The 20,039-nt window shown below is 47.0% G+C and overlaps 1 protein-coding gene and 1 non-coding gene across 3 annotated transcripts in view; both read right to left on the bottom strand.

The window, feature by feature from the left end:
- Window positions 1–20,039, bottom strand: part of PBX1 (PBX homeobox 1) — a 291,605-nt gene that overhangs the window by 149,713 nt on the left and 121,853 nt on the right. The window lies entirely within an intron of this gene.
- LOC121472402 lies at window positions 2,555–2,660 on the bottom strand. Its single transcript, XR_005982884.1, has one exon. It is a non-coding gene; the product is annotated as a U6 spliceosomal RNA (small nuclear RNA).

Raw genomic sequence — 20,039 nt, 5'->3', positions numbered from 1 at the left:
AATCTAATAAATTTACAGTTTTATATACTTCCTTCAATTGTAAAAGTCTTGTTCAATAAACTTTAAAATGCCACTATAGAGCAATAACACAGACAGTATAAACCCAGCCCTGGGAAAGCTGTGCAACCAGAAATTGTTCCCCTTTCTGCTAGAGCAATAAAGTTTTATATGTTTGAACTGACTGTAAAAAGGTTTGAATGTTGGCAACTGGGGAATAATCTGTCTTCTTTATAGTTATTATCATATTTCCCACAAGACCCCTTGGTCTGTGTCAATCCTTCTTGTATATGACACCTTTGTACTGTCAGCGAAAGCAAGACTACTTTACTTTTTTTTTTTTAACTATAGGACTTGTATCTGTTTTCCTTCAGATTACAGCTAACAGGAATAAATTATTTCTGACAAGCATCTATTGCAGCGTTTTACCAAATAAAGCTGGTTGTGAGCTGCTTTTCCAAGAGCAAGGGGGGGAGCCTCCTCCCCTTCTCTCTTTCTCTCAACTGATTCAAATGCAATTCAGGGGTGGTTAAATTGGAGGAAATGCCAAGAAAAAGAGATTTGTAGGGAAGTGGCTCTGAATGCCAGAGCCCACCGTAACAAGGCGGCGCGGTCCTCATGGGCGCTGTTGGAGCTGTGCGGAGAAGAGGTTTAGGAAAGGTCAGAGGACAGGCCATTCCTCTTCCTTTCCTCCCCGTCTCAGGCCTGAGAGTATGTGGGCTTCTCGGTTCAGACAGAAACTGAGTGCAGCCAGCAGAAATGGCTGTGACCGAGAGAGAGACAGAGAGAGAGAGAGAGAGAGAGACCCACGGTGTCACGTGTTTGGGCCCTTGGCTAACAGGTCACCCCCGCCAGGAGGAGTTTAGGCTCATGAGAGTCAGTACAGATACTGTGTGTACGTGTCTGTCTGTCTCTGTGTCTGTATGTATATGTGTAGTTTTGTATGTGTGTTTGTGTGTCTGTCTATATCGGGGTGTCTGTGTGTCTGTATGTATATGTGTAGTTTTGTATGTGTGTTTGTGTGTCTGTCTATATCGGGGTGTCTGTGTGTTTGTGAGTGTGTGCGTGTGTGTGTCCGGGTGTCTGTGTGTCTGTATCTAGGTGTATGTGTCTGTCTCTATCTGGGTATCTGTGTGTATCTGTCTGCCTGTCTGGGTATCTATATGTGTGTGTGTGTCTATATCTGGGTGTCTGTCTGTGTCTGTCCAGATGTCTGTCTGTGTGTGTCTGTCTGTATCTGAATGCCTGTGTGTCTGTGTGTGTGTCTGTATGTCTGTCTATGGTGTGTGTCTGTCTGTCTGTATCTGGGTATCTGTGTGTGTGTGTCTGTATCTGGGTGTCCGTCTGTCTGTGTCTGTCCAGGTGTCGGTCTGTATCTGAATGCCTGTGGGTCTATGTGTGTGTCTGTATGTCTGTATATCTGTGTGTCTGTGCCTGTATCTGAGCGTCTGTGTGTCTGTATCTGAGTGTCTCTGTGTCCATGTGTGTCTGTCTGTCTCCCTCCCCCGGTCCCACCACTATAACTCAACTCCAATGATACAAACCTATACCAAGTAACCCACTACCCACACAATCCAGACACGTTCTCCTCTGTCACACCTCTAGACCATTGTCCTGAAGTTCCCCTGCCTTCACACATTTACGATAGCACAGGGGGGATAATCAGAGAGGAACAAGGATGTTTGCAAACACCAAGTTTTCAAAAATCAGATGACATGTCATGGCTGGACATCAGTGGAACCGGCAGGGTAAGTTAAGCATCTCTGCACTGTGGCACAGACCAAGTCCTAACAGGAGACCACGAGAAGAGGATGGCCAGTCACCAAACACAGGCGTAAACATATACACATACACCCACGTGAGTGCACACACTCACACACACAACTCAGCCAACTCTAAGTGGACAGGTGGCTCCAGTATGGAAGCTGCGGCGTGGAAGGGAAATGCCTAACGGTACCTACAAATACACAACTCTATCAGCAGGAGGCAGTGCACGTGCAGGTGAGTAAACACAATCGCATCTCCGAGATCTTGGAAAAAGCTGGAGCTCGTGAGCATATTCACGTTTGTGAATGCAAATCCAGGGCACCCTCTCACTCTCCCCTCATGATCCCCATCTCCAGCAGCGTCCGGGCAACACTGTCACAGGCTCTCCTAGCCCAGTTCAAGCTGCCAACATTCTAACCCGTGTACAGGGGACACCGCAGGTATCCTAACAGTGGTCACCACAGACTGCCAGGAGGAACAAGGAGAGGCAGTGCTCACTCCTGCCACCCATTCCCCGCAACTGCTACAAACTAGATTTTTGAACAAAGATGTAGGCACTTGCATCTTACCAACCCTTCAGGGACAGCCATCTACAGGAACACCCTGGATCCGTAATACCAGTTCTCTAGTCTCCTCAAAAGAAGTTCTTGATGTAGGTCAAAAGTTCCTGGGTTGGGGTCATAAGTCAGAGGGCCATTAATTAAAGGACAACAGATGCTTTTTTTTTTTAATTTCAGGATATAAAACAGGTTTAGGAAAGGGCACAAATCACAAGTGCAGAGCTCAGTGAACTAAGAGGAACTTCCTTACAGATGTGTAAGCCATCCTTGGATAGGACCATGCTAATCTTCTCCGTCTTGTTCTCATTTTTTTATACGTGTTGTTGAAGTGAGCACACAGGCTGCATTTAAAATGCTCTCACGGGATCCCTGGGTGGCGCAGCGGTTTGGCGCCTGCCTTTGGCCCAGGACGCGATCCTGGAGACCCGGGATCGAATCCCATATCAGGCTCCCGGTGCATGGAGCCTGCTTCTCCCTCTGCCTATGTCTCTGCCTCTGTGTGTATGTGTGTGTGTGTGTGACTATCATAAATAAATAAATAAAAATTTTTAAAAAATGCTCTCACATGGTTGGGGCACCTTGGGAGCTCAGCAGTTGAGCATCTGCCTTCGGTTCAGGGCGTGACCCTGGTGTCCTGGGATCGAGTCCCATGTCGGGCTCCCCGCAGGGAGCCTGCTTCTCCCTCTGCCTGTGTCTCTGCCTCTCTCTCTCTCTGTGTCTCTCATGAATAAACAAAATCTTTAAAAAAAAAAATAAAATGCTCTCACATGGCAGTGGATCCTCAGCTTCAGGACCAGTAAGTGAGGCACCACCACGGTGGAACAGGAGGAGGCACAAAGGTAGAGGTATTTCCTAACGAGTAAGGTATGTGCAGCAGGAATCTACTCCCTGGGAGGTTATTTATGAAAAGCAGATTCCTAGGCCAAAGAGCAAACCTGCCTGTGACTCTGCATTTTATAAGCAGCCCAGGTTATTCTGGAGGCTAACTGGTCTCACCTGCTGAAGGATACCAGCAATTCCCCCCCGAAAGGCGTTCCCTATTCCCAAGATGAAGGGCGCAGTGTGCACCCTTCTGAGCTAACAGGTGGTGAAACGAACAGCGCTGTGAGCTACAGCCTGGGAGACAGAAAAGAAAGGGAGTTAGAAAAATAGCTGATTCACAAGGGGAAAGCACTGCCCTTCTCTGCCTTGTTTCACTTTGCTCCTGAACTATGGTCTCCATGTCCACCCACTTAGGCATCCTAGTGGGGCCTAGATGCACAGAAGCAGAGTCTCCCGAAAAGGCCAGGAGCCAGATCTCCCCTCTTCCTTGTTACTGTCCTTCTTGTACATTTCAAACAAACCCAGGGGTTTGTACCTACTGGGTCCAAAAATACACCCCTCCCCACCCACTGCCACATGAACCCAAGTGGAGCTGGCTTTTATAGGGACACATTTGAAGACAATGTCCCAGGACCACAGAGGCCGTCAGGAAGACACCATGACAGGCTCCAGCCTTTAGAATAAGCAAGAGGCAGAAGGATCCCACCAGCCCAAGGCAGACTCACACAGAGAGGGTCTAGTCGTGCGGTTTCCTCAGCTTACAGATTCTACCCAAATATACGGAACTCTCTCAAAATACAAATGAAGCAAAAAAGGCAGAGGGCATCAGGCATTACTGCTACTGTTCCTGCTTCTCAACCATCATGACCACCACCGATGCACTACTGGGGTAACTAACAAGTTCTGGTGTCAGGTACTGGTCGAAAGCCTTCAGATGCACCAGCACATTCTACCCTCAGAGCTGTTCTCTTTTTTAAAATATTTTATTTATTTATTCATGAGAAACACACAGGGAGAGGCAGAGACACAGGCAGAGAGAGAAGTAGGCTCCCTATGGGGAGCCTGATGTGGGACTCGATCCCAGGACCCCGGGATCATGACCTGAGCTGAAGGCAGATGCTTAAGCACAGAGCTAGATACACCCCCCCAGAGCTACTCTCACCTTAATGCACCAACAATATTATTTACCAAGAGACAAGATTGTGTCATCAGTTGGGACTATTTTTCATGTCCACCTAGCATTCCTTCCTGCTCCATTCAAGGCTGGATATAAGGGTGACTGAGCACATAAAGTAGACATAGGCAGGAAGAGAACATTTTCTGTTAAAAACTGTCAATAAGCTAAAAAAAAAAAAAAAAAAAAAAAAAACAAGGTAGGTTATATACTACGTGCCCTGGGACAACAAAAGACACCTCAGGCAATGCTTCTTTCTAGGAGGAACTGAGAATCTGGTGAGGAAGACTGGAAATAGGGAGAAGAAAGTATTAGAGACAAACAGATGACAAATCAATAGAAAAGAGGGTAGTGTGCAAGGCCAATCATAGGGAAAAAATATATATATATATAGGATATACTACTTTTCTCAGGATTTTTTTTTTTTTTTATGATAGTCACACACAGAGCAAGAGAGAGAGGCAGAGACACAGGTAGAGGGAGAAGCAGGCTCCATGCAGGGAGCCTGACGTGGGATTCGATCCCAGGTCTCCAGGATCACACACTAGGGCAAAGGCAGGTGCCAAACCAGCTGCGCCACCCAGAGATCCCTCTCAGGAAATTTTTAATATCCTTCATAAGACAAGATGCTCTCATGCAAAACAATCAAACACCAGAAACTGTAACTAGCCAGCTGTTACACATAGTCTACAAATCTGAGGAATCAAGAGAAACGAACATTCTATACAGGCCATGGTTGTTGAGAAAAGTACAAGGCAACAAAGTTTGAAGGACTGACGGAGACTGGACATACACAGGACAAACCGGAGACAGGTGACCGGACATCCCCAGGACGAGCAGTCGAAAAAGCAAGACTTCCACCCTGTCTGGCAGGTGTGGACCCAGAAGCGAGGATGAGATCTAGAGGAAAAGGAAGCAGGAGGTAAGACTGGCCCCTCACCTCCAGTGGTCACCCTATGCCATCCTGAGACTTGGAGCAGAGTCTAGACCACGGTCAACCATACCCCCCAACCTAGGTCCTTCTGCTCCTGTGGAAATACTAAGGACCTCTGAAATCAAACTGACAATCCAAAAAAAAAAAAAAATCGCCAGAATGTAGACTATCTTATCATCATGAGGGCCCTTAGCGACATGGCCTCATAGGGCGCAGTCACATCTCCGAGAATGAGGTTGGGCTGAAGAAGATCTTGGATGGAAGAGCTCCAGGGAAACATCCAGCAGCTGCTGGAGGTGGGGTCCGAGCTCCAGCAGGCAGCATGTTCCAAACAGAATCAACGATCTACATTCTCTATGAGCCCTTCTCTCTCCAAAATCCAGCAGCTCCGTGACTCCGTGAAACTTTGAAGAGAAGACGAATACCCCAGCTCTAGGGTGACTGCAGTTTCCGGGGTCCCCAACGAAACCAATGTCCCACCAGGGCGGTGTCCTTGACCATGTGACCACCACTTTAGCATCCGCTGAGGATGGCACTGCTTGGAGCACGCGAAGCTGCTGACTTGAAAACACGATTTCTTGGGTGAAGTTCTTCACTTTATCACTTAATGCGTGTTTATTGTCCTGTTACTAACAACAGAAATAATGGTAATACTTTGGTATTTGCACAATGTTTTATAGCCTGCCAACACTTTCATAAGCGTGATTATGTTTACTCCCGATAATAAATTTAGCCACGTTATGGATGAAGAAACTAACGCCCAGAGAGTACATGATTCACTCGAGGCCACCCAGCAGGTAGATGGGGGGAGGGGGGGGGCGGGTCGGCTGAGTCCTCCTAATTTACTAAATCCTTGTCAGACGCAGGACACGAGAGTGAGTAGGAAAGGCCACAGGAACCCAGTGCCGAGGGAAAAAGCATGTTGCTCACGGAACCCAACCACATTTCAGCTCACTGCACTGCACCCCACCTGCCTGGCTGGGTCCCTGGGGTGTCCCATCCATGCAGGGTGCCCACCTGATGGGATCACCTTGCAGCAGGCACCATGCTTGACAGGGGGGTAATAAAGATGACCCTCTCTGCCCTTCCCTCCCCCCTGACAGGTGGGCCAGGGGCACAGGGCTAGGCACCAGCTTCGGAGAGCAGCAGGGCTTCTTCGGGGGGCGAGGGTGGGGGGGGTCAAGCAAGGGAGCCAAGCACCAGGAATTTCCTGCCCTCCCAAGTAATCCAAGTGCTCCCAATGGGTATCCAGTGGAGAAACCAGCAGAGCCCCCCTCCCCCAGATCCCCTGGGGAGCACCCAGGCTCTCTGATGCGCAGGCCCAGGCGTCATTAGGAACACGCTAGGCCCCCTGCTCCCCCACATTCCCTCTCCCCCGCCAGAAGGAAAGCCCCCAGGCTCCCATAGAGGGACCCAGTGAGAAGCCCCGGAACCCACAAAGGGGAGCCAGCGTGCCAAGGGTTAAGCACGCCCCGTAATAAGCATCTCTGTTCCGGCATGTTGCGAGAGCCCATTACCTCCCGCCACATTACCTCATTCATTTCTTATATGCGGATGGTTTATTTTCCCATGAGCACCCTGGCTCTCAGTATTAAGTCCCCTCCTTCGCCTCTATTTCTCTATCCATCACATTTAACACTCTGACAGTAACAGTCTATAATGTTTCTATTCTACAAAACCGCTCTGTCAACTCCGGGCTTCCAGAGCAGCAACTGAGGAAAATAAATAACATCAACGCCAGGGACGACAGCATCACAGCTCCCTTTCTGCTGGGCTTTTTTATTTTATAGGATTCTACAAAGGGAGAAAAAAAATAAAATAAAATAAAGGGGCCAGGGGAGGTGGAAGCCTAGAAGAGAAGAATTTCCTTCTCATCCAACAGACACCTCACAGACCTGAAGGGACAGTCACAGAGCTTCCCTTTCAGACAAAGCAGTGATTCCCACCAACCCCCTCCCTCCTCTCGACTCCCCTGACCAACCCCCCCCACCACCACCACTTTCCATTTCCACGGTGGTTCACGAAAGGACTGATGTTCACTGCACTGCACTCCCTCTACCTGCCACCGTGGAGGCAGAGCAACACAGAGCTGAGGGAGCGTGCGGCACCCCATCCACGGTGCAGGGCGATTCATAAATTCTTGTCATCTTTTCTGGAGCAAGAGGGGGTGGAGGCAGTGCGGTGGCCCACCACCTTTGTTCTGGGGGAAGACACCCAGGGAGCAGCAACTCTGGAACCCAAGAGCGGGCAGCAAGGCAAGGGAGCATTAAGTACCGAGAAATAAATCACTCTGGAAAGCTGCCTCGTCTCCACCTTCTGGGGGCGCGGGGGAGGTGGTTACCAAAACTGTGTTTATTTTCATCATTCTGGATGTAAATCATTTTAAAACATGTTATATTTCCATCTAGCTTCTTTAAAAAGATATCCAGACAGATAGGTAGATGGATAATCTTGAACATAATTTGGCTTCCTCTTCGTGACCCAAATCATTTATCATTATGAATGCCAATTACCACCCAGACCCACTGCTAGGTGGGAGCCTGCCTGTCTACTGTACATAAACTCCACCTGCTGGGCCGTGCAAGTTTTCTCCTCTCCTCTGCACAGTCTTACTGCCTCCTGGAGCTTCCTCTTCTTCAACGGCGGTAGTGTTATAGTTAAGAGCGCGGCTGTGGGACCAGATCGTGGAAGCCAAACCCGACCATTGGCTATGGACCCTTATTTTCGAGCAGCTCCATGCTGTGACCCCCTCCCCCGGGGAAATGGAGACAAACTTGTTACCCAGCTCCTAGCAGGGGTCATGAGGATTACCCGAGTTAATACCTGTGAGCCCTCGAGCCAGGGTCTGCAGTTAGCAATGGTGAACTGTGCTCAGTAAGGATTAGTCATGACCACATATATATTCTGGCAAGAGCTGGAAGACCAGACAACCATACCGTTGGAATTGTGTCTGAAATAAGATCAAAGAGATTCTGGGTGGTGGCCTCTGGGCTCTCTGATGAGTCAACTGCACAGTCCGAAGTGCATGGTGCCTTTATTTTGGTCACATAGAGGCCTTCTATGCTCATGTCCTGGCTCCCTGTTACTTCAGACGGGCGAGGCTGCTAACACTGAGCTCTGAATGGTGAGAAGTAACTATCAGAGAGACTCATTTGGGATAAGGAAAGAATAAAGATACAGGAGGCAAAACAACTAACTGAAGGCCTTTCACTGAATACTGCCGAACGCAATCCTGTAATTCCTTCCATCCGACAGAAACAAGAGGTACAGTGTATACAATGCTTTGATTAGTATGACATACTCTGTGTGTTATTGTTTTTACCAACAGGAACATTATTATCACTCAACTTTGCACCCTAGAACAGTTATAAGGCACTTCTAACCCTAAGAGCATTCAGAGGTGGGAGTCTTGCTTTCCCTTGACTCCTACGCAAGGGGCCACGGACTTTCTTTGTTCCATCTCAGTCTGTGGCAGAATGGAGAAAAGGACAGGCTCAGAGCCCAACCCTCCTGACAAAGGGTACCCTGAAGGGTACTCATACTGATTCCCCAGACATGCTCCCCACAGAGGGAAGGTCAGACTCCAGCATGTCTAAGGCACTTCCTGCAAAGCTTCAGAGGAATGCCTGCATTCCAACAGAAGGGGCAAATGTGAGAAAAAGCTAAGACCAAATAGGATACAGCATGTCTGATGCCTGGAGGCAAGGAGGAACTGGTTCCTGATACTTCATTTCTTGTCTAGTTCAATTCCAAATATCACAAACAGTCTAACTTACTGAGGCAAAGATCACTTCTGCTTTTATAACTTTTTATTTGGGGGGTGGGAGAGTAGATATAAGGATCATCATCAGACTAAATGATGTTATTTCATTATTTTAAATGATCACATTTCATTAGTGCTGCTTACAGTACTCCCTGACACTTTAATTTTTCTATTTTGGTGACAGAAAGGGAAAGGTGACCTCACGGCACCAAAGATGTCCCCTAGGGAAAGAGTGAGCTGAGCCTTTCATAGAATTTTCCAACAAATTAATACTGAGAATGCCTATGTAGAAAGAAGGCACTAGAGGGAAAATGCATAGGTAGGCACAGTTCCTACATTCCAAAGTTTATAATTTAGTGAAGAGAGAGGGACATATGAACAACTAGCTAAAATTAGGAGTTGAATAATTAGAAAAATACATGCTAATTAAAGCTACAGGCATTTTGTTATAGAAACATGGTAGAAGGGGTGATTACTTTAAATGGGAGTCTTAGGAGAGCTTTCAGATTTTCACAGAAAAAGAGAGATTTGGGAGGCTGTGGAGTTTTCAGTTGTTAAGGGCTCAGCTATCGTAGTCATTCAACCCAAATTCAAATTCCTAATCTGCCAGTTCCAACCATGGGTAATTAGGGCAAGTTTTTTAAGCCCTTTGAGCTCAGTTTACTGGTCGATATAGTGGGGACAATGACAGTATTTACCTCACAGGCTTTGGAGGGAGGGTTAATACTAAACATAAATAACACAGTGCTTGGTGCACAACCCCTAAATTAATATTAGCTATTATCATCGTCATAATACTCCCCCCAAACCTTATGAAGTCGGTGATATTACTATCTCTACTTTTAGTACTGAGAAAACAGACAAGAGAGAAATTAGGTAACCTGCCCAATGTCACACAGTAGATGGAAGACTCGGGACACAACCTCAAGTCAGTCTGACTCCAAAGTCAAAATTCTTTCTCACTATATTTTTTTTTCTTTTTTTTTTTCTTTCTCACTATATTTTACTCTGGTCCACAAGAAGAAACTCTGGCTCCTCCCAGAAAGGAGGTCCAAGATCTAAAAAGCAAAGTCTCGGAAATCACCGGAAAATAGAGCATGATGCTAGCAGATTACATATTTTTCTCTGGAGAAACAAAGTCGAATGAATGTCAGGCACATGGCCCATAAGAAAATCAACAATACACAGAAGCAATCACAATATTCCATGAAACTGAAAGATCTACCACAACATGAAATGAACGAAACTCTACCAGGTATTCCAATTCCCGCCCTTTCCTAATTTCTTTGTCCTTATTAATGTCAAGCCCATTTTCCCAGGTAACACAGAAACACAGACACATAGATAAAGAGATGGAAGAGAACTCAGAGTCTAGTTCGAACTTGCACACAGTTCAGAAAAGGCCTCTAGGGCAATCCCAGCAAAGCATCATTTCCCACAGCTACATGATAAAGCAGGAATCTGTGACCACACCCTCTGGCTATTTTGGGACAGTTATAATCGTTAAATAGCTTTTTTTTTTTATGTACTAAGTCATCTCCCATCTGAAACTTTTTTGTGGAATCCAAATTAATCAATGATTTAAATGATTCAACTATTCCTGACTCCTACTTTTCCTTCAACTTCCATATCTAGATGCTCACCACACACTGTTAATCTTTCTTTCAAAACAGTCCGAGGCATTTCATTCTCAAAATACCACTTCATCTACCCAGACCCCAGGTCCTCTTGTCTCCTGGCTGACCTTCTTTGTCTTCAATCTTCCTCTTCAGTCTAGTATACATCCACATTTTTATCAGAATAGAAGTCCTTAACTCTGATTTCAGTAAGTGTCATCTATGTTCAAACAACTACAGGGTCTCCACTTCTTTTCTTTTTGATTGATTGATTGATTTAAAAGAGGGAGAACACACAAGCAGGAGGGGCAGGGGGGAGAGGGAGAGAGAGAGTCTCAAGCAGTCTCCCTGCTGTGCACTAAGCCCTATGCAGGGCTAGATCCCATGACCCTGATCATGACCTGAGCCAAAACTAAAAGTCGATGCTCAACCAACTGTGCCACCCAGGCACCCCCACAGGGTCTCCACTTCTTGCTTGAAGCCCTCTGCTAGACTTTCAATGCCACACTGTCAGTGCCAACCACTTTATCTGTTACAACCTATTTCTTATACTTCCCAATATAGATCTTCCAACATGGTCCAAGCAAACATTTCATAGGACACTCCCAACATAGAGACCATGCACACACAAACAATGGCATATTAAGTTTTATGTAACATGTCTAAAGCCATATAACCACTCATGGATGAGCTAGGGCTCACTCCTCAGACTCCCTGTCTATGGCTCATCCTGAGTCCATCAAGGTAAGATATGGTACTAAAATTGCCTATTCTGGAGAATGTTGAGACCATTGGCTAAGATGGTGCCCACGTGACTCCCTAGTTCATACAGTGAATGATTATAGAGCATCTACTAAACACCTAAGCCTGTGCTAAACAATTGCAAGAAGAATAGAAACACAATAGAAAGACATTAACCTCAGAGTCCTTAGAGTCCAATTGGAAAATAAACATGTAAAAACTAAAATTACAGAGACTAGGTAATATAATTTACAATGAAAGAATATATAAGGCAAAGTGAATACAAAGAAGAAGGAATATCTAGGGCTGAGTCAGAATATTCGGACAAGGTCTCTGCTAGGGTTTCAATGATTAGCTGTAGTTTACTTTAGGGATGGTGGGTACAGGGAATCCCTGGTGGAGGAGACAATCTCCAAAGGTATAAGGAAAAGTGTGGCAAGTGCTAGGTATTGTAGCGAACTCTACGTATTTGTAGCCTACAATGAGATAGAAGAAAATGGTGGGAAAGAGCCCTGGTGAAGTAAATAGACAAGGCCTAGATCACAAGGCTCATGTACATATGCCAACACCTTCAGAGTTCATCCTGTAGATTTCAATGTCATGCCCATGATGCATGCTCAATGATGCTCAGATTCAGGGCATACTCCGGAGTGTGCACCCAGAGAAATGCCCAGTTCCCAGCAGACTATAAAGCTACTTCTCTTCAAGAAAGCATATAGGAATTCAAGTGAGTGAAAGCGACGTTTGAATGTTGATAATTTGAATTAGTTTAAAATTCTAAATAATTTCCGAATCTCAGGTCTTAGCCTATTATTAATATCAAAATTCCATCAACATACTTCACACAACTATAGTTTTGGGACTTTAGCTTTTGACACTGGAGCTGACAGTGAAGAATTCTCAATAGGGGTGTGGCAAGCAGGTTTGCATGTTAGGAGTGTCATGGTGGGCCTCAGAGAGGATGAACAGCTGTAAGATATTAGGGGCAGAGATACCAGCTAAGAGGTCAACGTAGCTGTCTGGGTGAAAGATGGCGAGGGCCTGACCCAGGAGTGTGGCAGATGGGGGGAGAAGAGGATATGAGACATTGTTAGGGTGGTGTGTTTACCTTGGTATTCCCTCATCTGGCATTAAGCCTGGCATAAAGTGTTCAATAAATGCCTGCTTCTAGAATTAACACAGATTGTCCAGTGATTAGATGGAAGGTGGGGAAGAGGGATGCTGCAGGCTTAGGAAGAAGTTAAGAGTCTGAAATGTGAAATGAGATCTCTGGATTGGGCAAATGAAAGAGAGAAAGCATATAGGAGGAGGATCTGATGTGGCCTGGGGGGTTGAGAAGGTGTGCTCTGGCCGTGTAGGGCTGGAGGGCACCGTTGCATATGGGTGAAGAAGAAATGCCGGCCAGGCAGTTACACGTGCAGATCTGAAACTCACAGAATCAACCAGGGCTGAAAATATAGACTTTAGTAATTTACCATTTGTTCAATAAATATTTACTGGGTATTTGCTTTGGTTCAGACATTGTACTGTTCACTGGGGATGCAGAAAGGTAAGGTCCCTGTCCTCAGTGAGACTACAAGCAGATACCTTTGTGAGCCGTGAGTATTGCACGGATAAATGAAGTCATGAGTAATAGTGGGGAATATTTCAGGGGTGAGTTGAGAGACAGGCATCACTGAAGTTAACTGAGAAGTCCCAACCACACAACTATGAGGCAAGTAGGATAAAATGGAAATCAAGGAGGAATGGAAGATTCATGATAGAAAAGTCATAGGTATCGAATACAGCAAGAGTCTAGAATTGGAAAGGGTGTAGACTGGACTTGTCAATGGGGAGATTCCAACTGGAGAGGCAGAAATCTCCCCTCAATAGAAGCAAAGAAGCTTCTAGAAGTTATTGAAGAAAGTTGGAAATCTCAGAATCAACAGACGGGTAGCTGTGAGGTCTCGAATAGTCCCAGAAGGCTTCGTGAAGGTGGGATAAGGTGGGATCTGGGTCAGGAAGTGCAGAAGATACAATGGACAGTTTTAGATGAAAATGAAACAGAATATGACCCACATAAAGGGAGGATATTGTCCCAACTCTTCCAAAGATCAAACAGGGGCATAATATACATTTGGCTAGCAACATGTTGCCAAAAGGAAGGCACTGTGGTGTTTGGGACAGGAGACACTTTCATGGAGTCTGTGGACAAACCCATTCTTCACTGGCTGTGTGATGCTCACAGAAAAGCCTTGCCATGAATTAGCCGGGCCTGTAAAGCAAACATCCGTGAAAGCTGCAAATGGAACAACAGACGTACTGAGAACACACTAGAACAGCCAATGGCGCAGCTCTCCCTCTCTCCTGCTACCTGAGGCAGCCCCAGAGAGAGGGGATGGAGAAAGAGGAGAGGGTGGGGACGGATGGTGAGAAGGGAGCGCTCCTAAGCAACTTGGGGATGGTCAGGGGACACAGGGACCTGAAGGGTGCCATGAAAATGCCATCACACTTTGCTCTCAAAAATATGCACCATATTTTACTCAGTTTACAAGACTAACCATTTTTTGGCTTTTCCGGTGCCAGACTTGGGCCCAGGTCCTTCTAGGTATTATGATAATTGTCACACAAGTTTCCCCGGCTATCGGGAAGCAGCATCCTATGAAACCTCTCCTGAGCCAAGATGCCATAAAGCAAAGACTCAATCACCAATAACTTACATGGAGATGTTTTTGAGCATTCCCAGACCCAAAAAATAACCTCTCTCAGGCTTTTCTGATACCTTAGGACACATCTTGCCGAGGGATGCACAATATACAGGGAGACAAAGCACAGGTGCTCGCGGACACAGGTCAGAGTTGTGGCAGCTGAGACCCCGAGTGTGGCTCCCGAGAAGAGCTGGACGGTGCCCCTCCCTGTCCAGGCACGCACTGCCTCCGAGAGGCTTGCTGCAAAGCCAACACTGAACGGTCTTTTTGTTCCTTACTTTTTCTCGTGAAAGTGAAAATCCCCTTCAGATTTCTTCCAGTTAGCAAAAACAGGTACTGACCTAAGTCTTTCATAAATGTGAAATGGCTAACATGAATTTTTGAATAGTGCATCTGTACCTCCCCGGCTCCTCAGCAGGCACCCAGGGAATGGCAAGGCCATCCTAAGGACCAGGTTAAACTAGCCTGATTGATGTCTCCTGCCTCCCCAAGCAATATGAACTATAGGGCCGGTTCAGAGATGCCTCTTTTTGTAACTCCAAGCCACATCTGTCCATGGGAGTTTAACTCTGCCATGTAACAGTGGCGCTGGGAGGGTCCCTACCCAACGTCCTCCCCCATGTGCAGAGACCTCAGTACACACACACAGAGCTGTGCTGGCAAACCGAGGTCCCAGGGAAGACCCTATTCACACAGGCTCCCCTCTGGGATCAGCACAGTTGGGCCAAGGCTCACAGAAGCCATGTGCTATAGTGGAAACCACCCAATCTGGGTTTAGTCTTGACTCTACAACTTACTAGCTCTATGATCCTGCATCCTTTGCTTAACCTCTCTGTGCCTCGGTTTCCTTATGTGAAATTAATACCTAACAAAAGTAACCCGCCCCCTTCACAGACACAGTTGCTGTGCAGATCAGGTAAGCTAATGCTCCTGGAATTTTTCTTGATTTTAACACATATTATTTTTAAATAAGTAACACGTTTACATTGTAAAAAATACATCTACAATATGTATGTAATGATTCCCATATGCTGCTGGGTCTTGCTCCCATTCTTATCCCCATACCCCCATCCACCCCTCCTACCTGGCCTCAACGGGTAATTATTTGCTTATTTATCTTTGCTTGTTTATCTCCTCAGTGTTTCTTGAAGGATTGCTTCAAAGTACAGGGCTATATAAAGTAGTGATCATTGTTGTAATGGGACAGTAAGTGGTGAGGAGTAGGATGAGGATGGATGTTTGTATTGTCTATAAGGAATCCCATTTCCTCCATGGAAACCTGCCTCAGTGATGCTATGGTTCATCCACCCACCCACCCATCCACCTACCTATCCACCCACCTATCCACCCATCCACCCACCCATCAACCCACCTATATCCACCCACCCATCCATCCATCCACCCACCCACCCACCCATCCAATCACCCACCCATCCAACCACCCACCCAGCCACCCACCCAGCCACCTACCCATCCATCCATCCACCCATCCATTCATCCATCCATCCATCCATCCATCCATCCATCCATCCATCCAGGAAATACTTTTAATGCCACCTATACTCAAAGCTAAATGACAGCATAATTCTAGAAATCCTAAGATTCATAAGTGCATCCATAGCATTTCTGAGTTCATACCATCCTTTTTGATACTTGTTTTCTCTTTGGGTATGAGCAGCCGATGGCCAGTGACCATATACCAAATAAACTTTTTATATTTCCCCTAGCATATGGTGTGGTACACACAAATATATACAGCAGATGTTCAAACAGACTTGAGCTGGTCACGGACAAGAAGTCCCTCTGGATGGTGGTGCAACAGCCAGTCAGGCAGTGCGGGGTCCAGCAGCTTTTCTGTCGGCCGCGGGAAAATCCAAGATGGCCTGCAGGCCCTGGAGGGGCCCTAGACCGGGAAGGGTCTGCCCCAGCCTCAGACTGCAGCTAGACGAGGTTGAAAGGGTGGGTCCCTGGGCTCTCACTCAGTGAGAGCAGAAGTGACTGAGCAGGAAAAACAAAAGGACAGGAGGTTAGAACAGCTTCCAACATGGTGACAGGATCAAGGAGAGAAAATCACTCCTCAGAAGGAAATGTTGTGTGTCAGCTGTTCTCTGCCATGAATTGTGCTGCGGCTGGACGCAACATCCCAGCCACTCCTGCCCCTGCTCCGGACGCTTCAATACTTCCTTTCTTTTCTGTGTTGTTTGGTTTGGTTTTTAAGGTTTAACAACTCTTGGTGGCTTCATAGCATACCCTTGAGCTGTCCTTCAGCATCCTCGGCATTTTTAAGGATTCCTCCTCATTTTGCCACCAAATGACATTACGACCTTGAGTTACAGTGTAACTTAGGGTCTCTGTCTCCACTACTCCATCTGTGGAATGGGGGCGACCATTCCTACCCTACCTGCATTACCAGGTGCCGATGAGAATCAAGCCTGTTAACACACACTGAAGACGAGTATGCTCTATGTAAAAAGGGTATTGGTGTTAGAATGGGTGCTGCCTCTCCTCCAGGGAGGAAAAAGGCATCATTTCTAAATGAAGAATTTTTAAAGTGAGCCCAACTAATCACACACACAAAAGCCATTTCACAGTAAATTTTTGTTCCCCCTTTTCTGATCTTCCAACCCTAGAGAGACCTTTCTGGTCTCCTCTCCTCGCAGGCCTGACAACCACTTCCAAAGAATATAATTTTAGAGGTTAATTCCAAATCCAAGCTTAGAGCCCTGACTATTCCTCTCCCAGCAACCTTTTTATATCTGCCTGACGCGTCCTGTTTCCCAGAGACCCACAGCCCCCCTCCAAGCCCCCACCCGCATCCAGGGTGGTGGCGATGATAACCAATAATGAAAACCTGCAGCCTGCAGACACTGGAGCGAGCGGGTGCACGGAGGGGAGGCCGAGGAGGAGCCGGTCAGGATGCATGTAATCAGAAGGGTTATCTAATGCTAGTCTCATTCTAATTGAGTCAGTACCATATGTCACCCTGCAATAACATCGCAAGCAGCATGCAACTGAATACATATTTAATTCACATAATGGGTACAGCAGTAGAAGTAATCAAGGCAGTTTGCCATAAGCCATAAAGAAATGTAGCTTGTTCCTATCAAGAAACATTTGGCACTTAGGGAGAGAACTGTATCACCAGTGAGAGGGGAACTGGATTATTGTGAAGGCTCATGGGGGGAGGGGGCAGCCGGCTGTGGGGAGCAGGGGCATGGGGAGAAAGAGATGAGGAGAGGCAGCAAGAAACCAACAAATGAACACACCAAAGAGATTAAAGCCAGAACATCGATTCCCGGCGAATGAAAATCAATAACGGGATATTGTCAGTGGATCGTTGGCCCTCTCAATATAATTAACAGTAATGGATTTATTGGCACCAGCTTAATGATTTCGCAGGCGATGTGCCCCCCAGAATTTCCCGTGCTGTCATGGGTCCTTCCCGTTCCCTCCTGGCCCAGTCCGCGTCCCAGGAAACAGGATGGGGCTACAGAGGGTTAAAAAATAATTTCTTTTTTTTTTTTCCCACATCTCTTCATCTGGATTGGCATCTGACAGGATGTTGCTCGCCCATTCCCTCATTTCCTCCCTCAAGGAGATGATTAATACAGCTGGGCAATGCTCATCAATATCTTTGGACAGATCAACTGGAGTTTTCATTAAACCCATATTAATGTCCTAGATACACAGCTGTGGACAGGTTATTCTAAAAAAAAGAAAAGAAAAGAAAAAAAAAAAGAGGAGAAAAAGAAGGAAGGAAAGAAAAGAGAGGATAGGAAAGGAAAAACGACTCCACTTTGGTTAACTATTCGCCGGGAATTAACGGAAACCTGGCCCCTTCCGTCATTAGGGCTTCTCCCACCAACATGTTTTGATGTATATTTCATGAGGATAAACAAACATTCATTTCACTTTGGGAAGGTGTTTGCTGTAATGTATTGTCAGCGTAGCCAGCAATGAGAGGACATTAATTTCAATTCTGGTGTTTAAACACTTTGGCGAGTCCCAATTACTCATTCCCCAGCTCGATATCTGGAGCCCCGGAGGAAGGTCGCTGGCTCCCCACGCGGGGCCCCGGCACCCACGGGGGAGCGGCTCCACCTCCCCAGGGGGCCCAGCTCTAGAGCAGGAGGGTGGTGAGAGGGACTGTCACCCCACCCACCCTCAGTGCCACCCCTGACAAGAGGGGCTGCTGAGGGGAAGACCCAGCCCGGCACCACAGTGACCGTCGGGAAAAGCTGGGTGCGTGCCCCAGTTTGAAAAGGAAGTCGGATCCTATTGTTTTTTTTTTTTTCGTGGCCTAAATCTCCAGATGCTGATCATTCATGGAGAAGGGCAAGGCCTTGGTACCTAAAAGGTAAATATCAGGAGAAGAGTGGGAGAATGGAGATAGGGTCATGGGTCATTGATGAAGGCCTTGAAAATGGGTGCGGGAGCGTCGTGGTCCTGGTGCATCTGGAGGGGTTCCCGGAGGCGGCATCCAGCCACCACCATCTACCCCCCACCAGTGCAGAAATGTCTGCAGCAGCGCTTCTTCCGTCCTGCAGAGGATCAGGGATGGAGACCTCCTACACCCATGGGAACATGAGTACTCGAGCTTTGCAAAGCCTCTATAGAGGACTCCACAAATTTCCTTTTATTATTATTTGTTATTATTATTATTATTCGTTACTCATTTCTACCTCCATTTCTGAAAGCACCTGCAAGTTTAGCAAAGAGTGCCAAGCCTCTCTTCAAGCTGCTAGTGACTCGTGTGCCTGCTCAGACACACCAGAGAATCTCACACTCCCGGGAGCCGGCTGGCAAAGACCACCAAGCTGAAAAATCCTTTTTAATAACCTGAAGAACTACCCCCGGGTCTGTCTAAAACAGTTACTTGCACCTAATGATGAACTACCTAAAGGCAGGTCTGCTTGTGTTACCAAGACACAGCCGTGGGGCGCCTGGGCGGCTCAGAACCTTAACCCTCCGACTCTTGACCTCGGCTCAGGTCATGATCTCGGGGTTGTGAGATCGGGTCCCTTGTCGGGCTCCCTGCTGGGTGTGGAGCCTGCTTGGGATTCCCTCTCTCTCTGCCTCTCCACCCTCCACGAAAAACAAAGGTGTGTGTTAAAAAATATATATATATGATGCAGGTGTAAGGTTGAAGAAATGAAGATGGGAGAAATGCCATGAGCTGCGTGTGCCCTGGCAGGAGTGAGAGGAGCAGGGAGAGGCAGGCGTCCCCCACAGTCTGCGCCAGAGACAGCACCAGAGTCCCAGCAGGGAAGAGCCCGGGGCCGGTGGCCCCCCGGGGAGGTCACAGCACGTGCCCACAGCAGGACCCTGCCAGCGAGAGTCCGTGAGATGCGAAAAACAAAAACACAAAACCAGTAAAGAAAAACCCACCTGGTTCTTATCAAAGTTACTTCTTCCATAAGTGAGTGTTAAATCCACAGTTTCTCCATCTAGAAGTTTGTTATTTTTTTAAAGATTTTATTTATTTATTTATTCATGAGAGACACAGAGAGAGAGGCAGAGACACAGGCAGAGGGAGAAGCAGGCTCCCTGCAGGGAGCCCGACGTGGGACTCGATCCCGGGTCTCCAGGATCAGGCCATAGGCCGAAGACGGCGCTAAACCACTGAGCCACTCAGTCTGCCCTAGAAGTTTTTTTTTTTTTTTAAAAGAACACACAGGGGTGCCTGGGTGGCCCCATCGGGTTAGCGTCTGCCCTCGGTGTGGGTCGTGATCTCGAGGTCCTGGGATTGAGCCCCACATCGGGCTCCCTGCTCAGCGGGGAGTCTGCTTCCCCCTCTGCGCCTCCTTCCCTCCCCGCTCATTCTCCCTCTCTCCTTCTCTCTCTGTCTCTCAAATAAATAAATAAAATCAAAAAAAAGAAAGAAAGAAAGAAAGAAAGAAACAAAGAAAAGGAAGGAAGGAAGGAAGGAAGGAAGGAAGGAAGGAAGGAAGGAAAAGAAAGGAAGAAAAAGAAAAGAA

The sequence above is a fragment of the Vulpes lagopus genome, chromosome 11, assembly GCF_018345385.1.
Source record: "Vulpes lagopus strain Blue_001 chromosome 11, ASM1834538v1, whole genome shotgun sequence".
Classification (NCBI taxonomy): domain Eukaryota; kingdom Metazoa; phylum Chordata; class Mammalia; order Carnivora; family Canidae; genus Vulpes; species Vulpes lagopus.
Note: the sequence above shows the minus strand (reverse complement) of the source record. Positions and strands in the feature narration are given on the sequence as shown.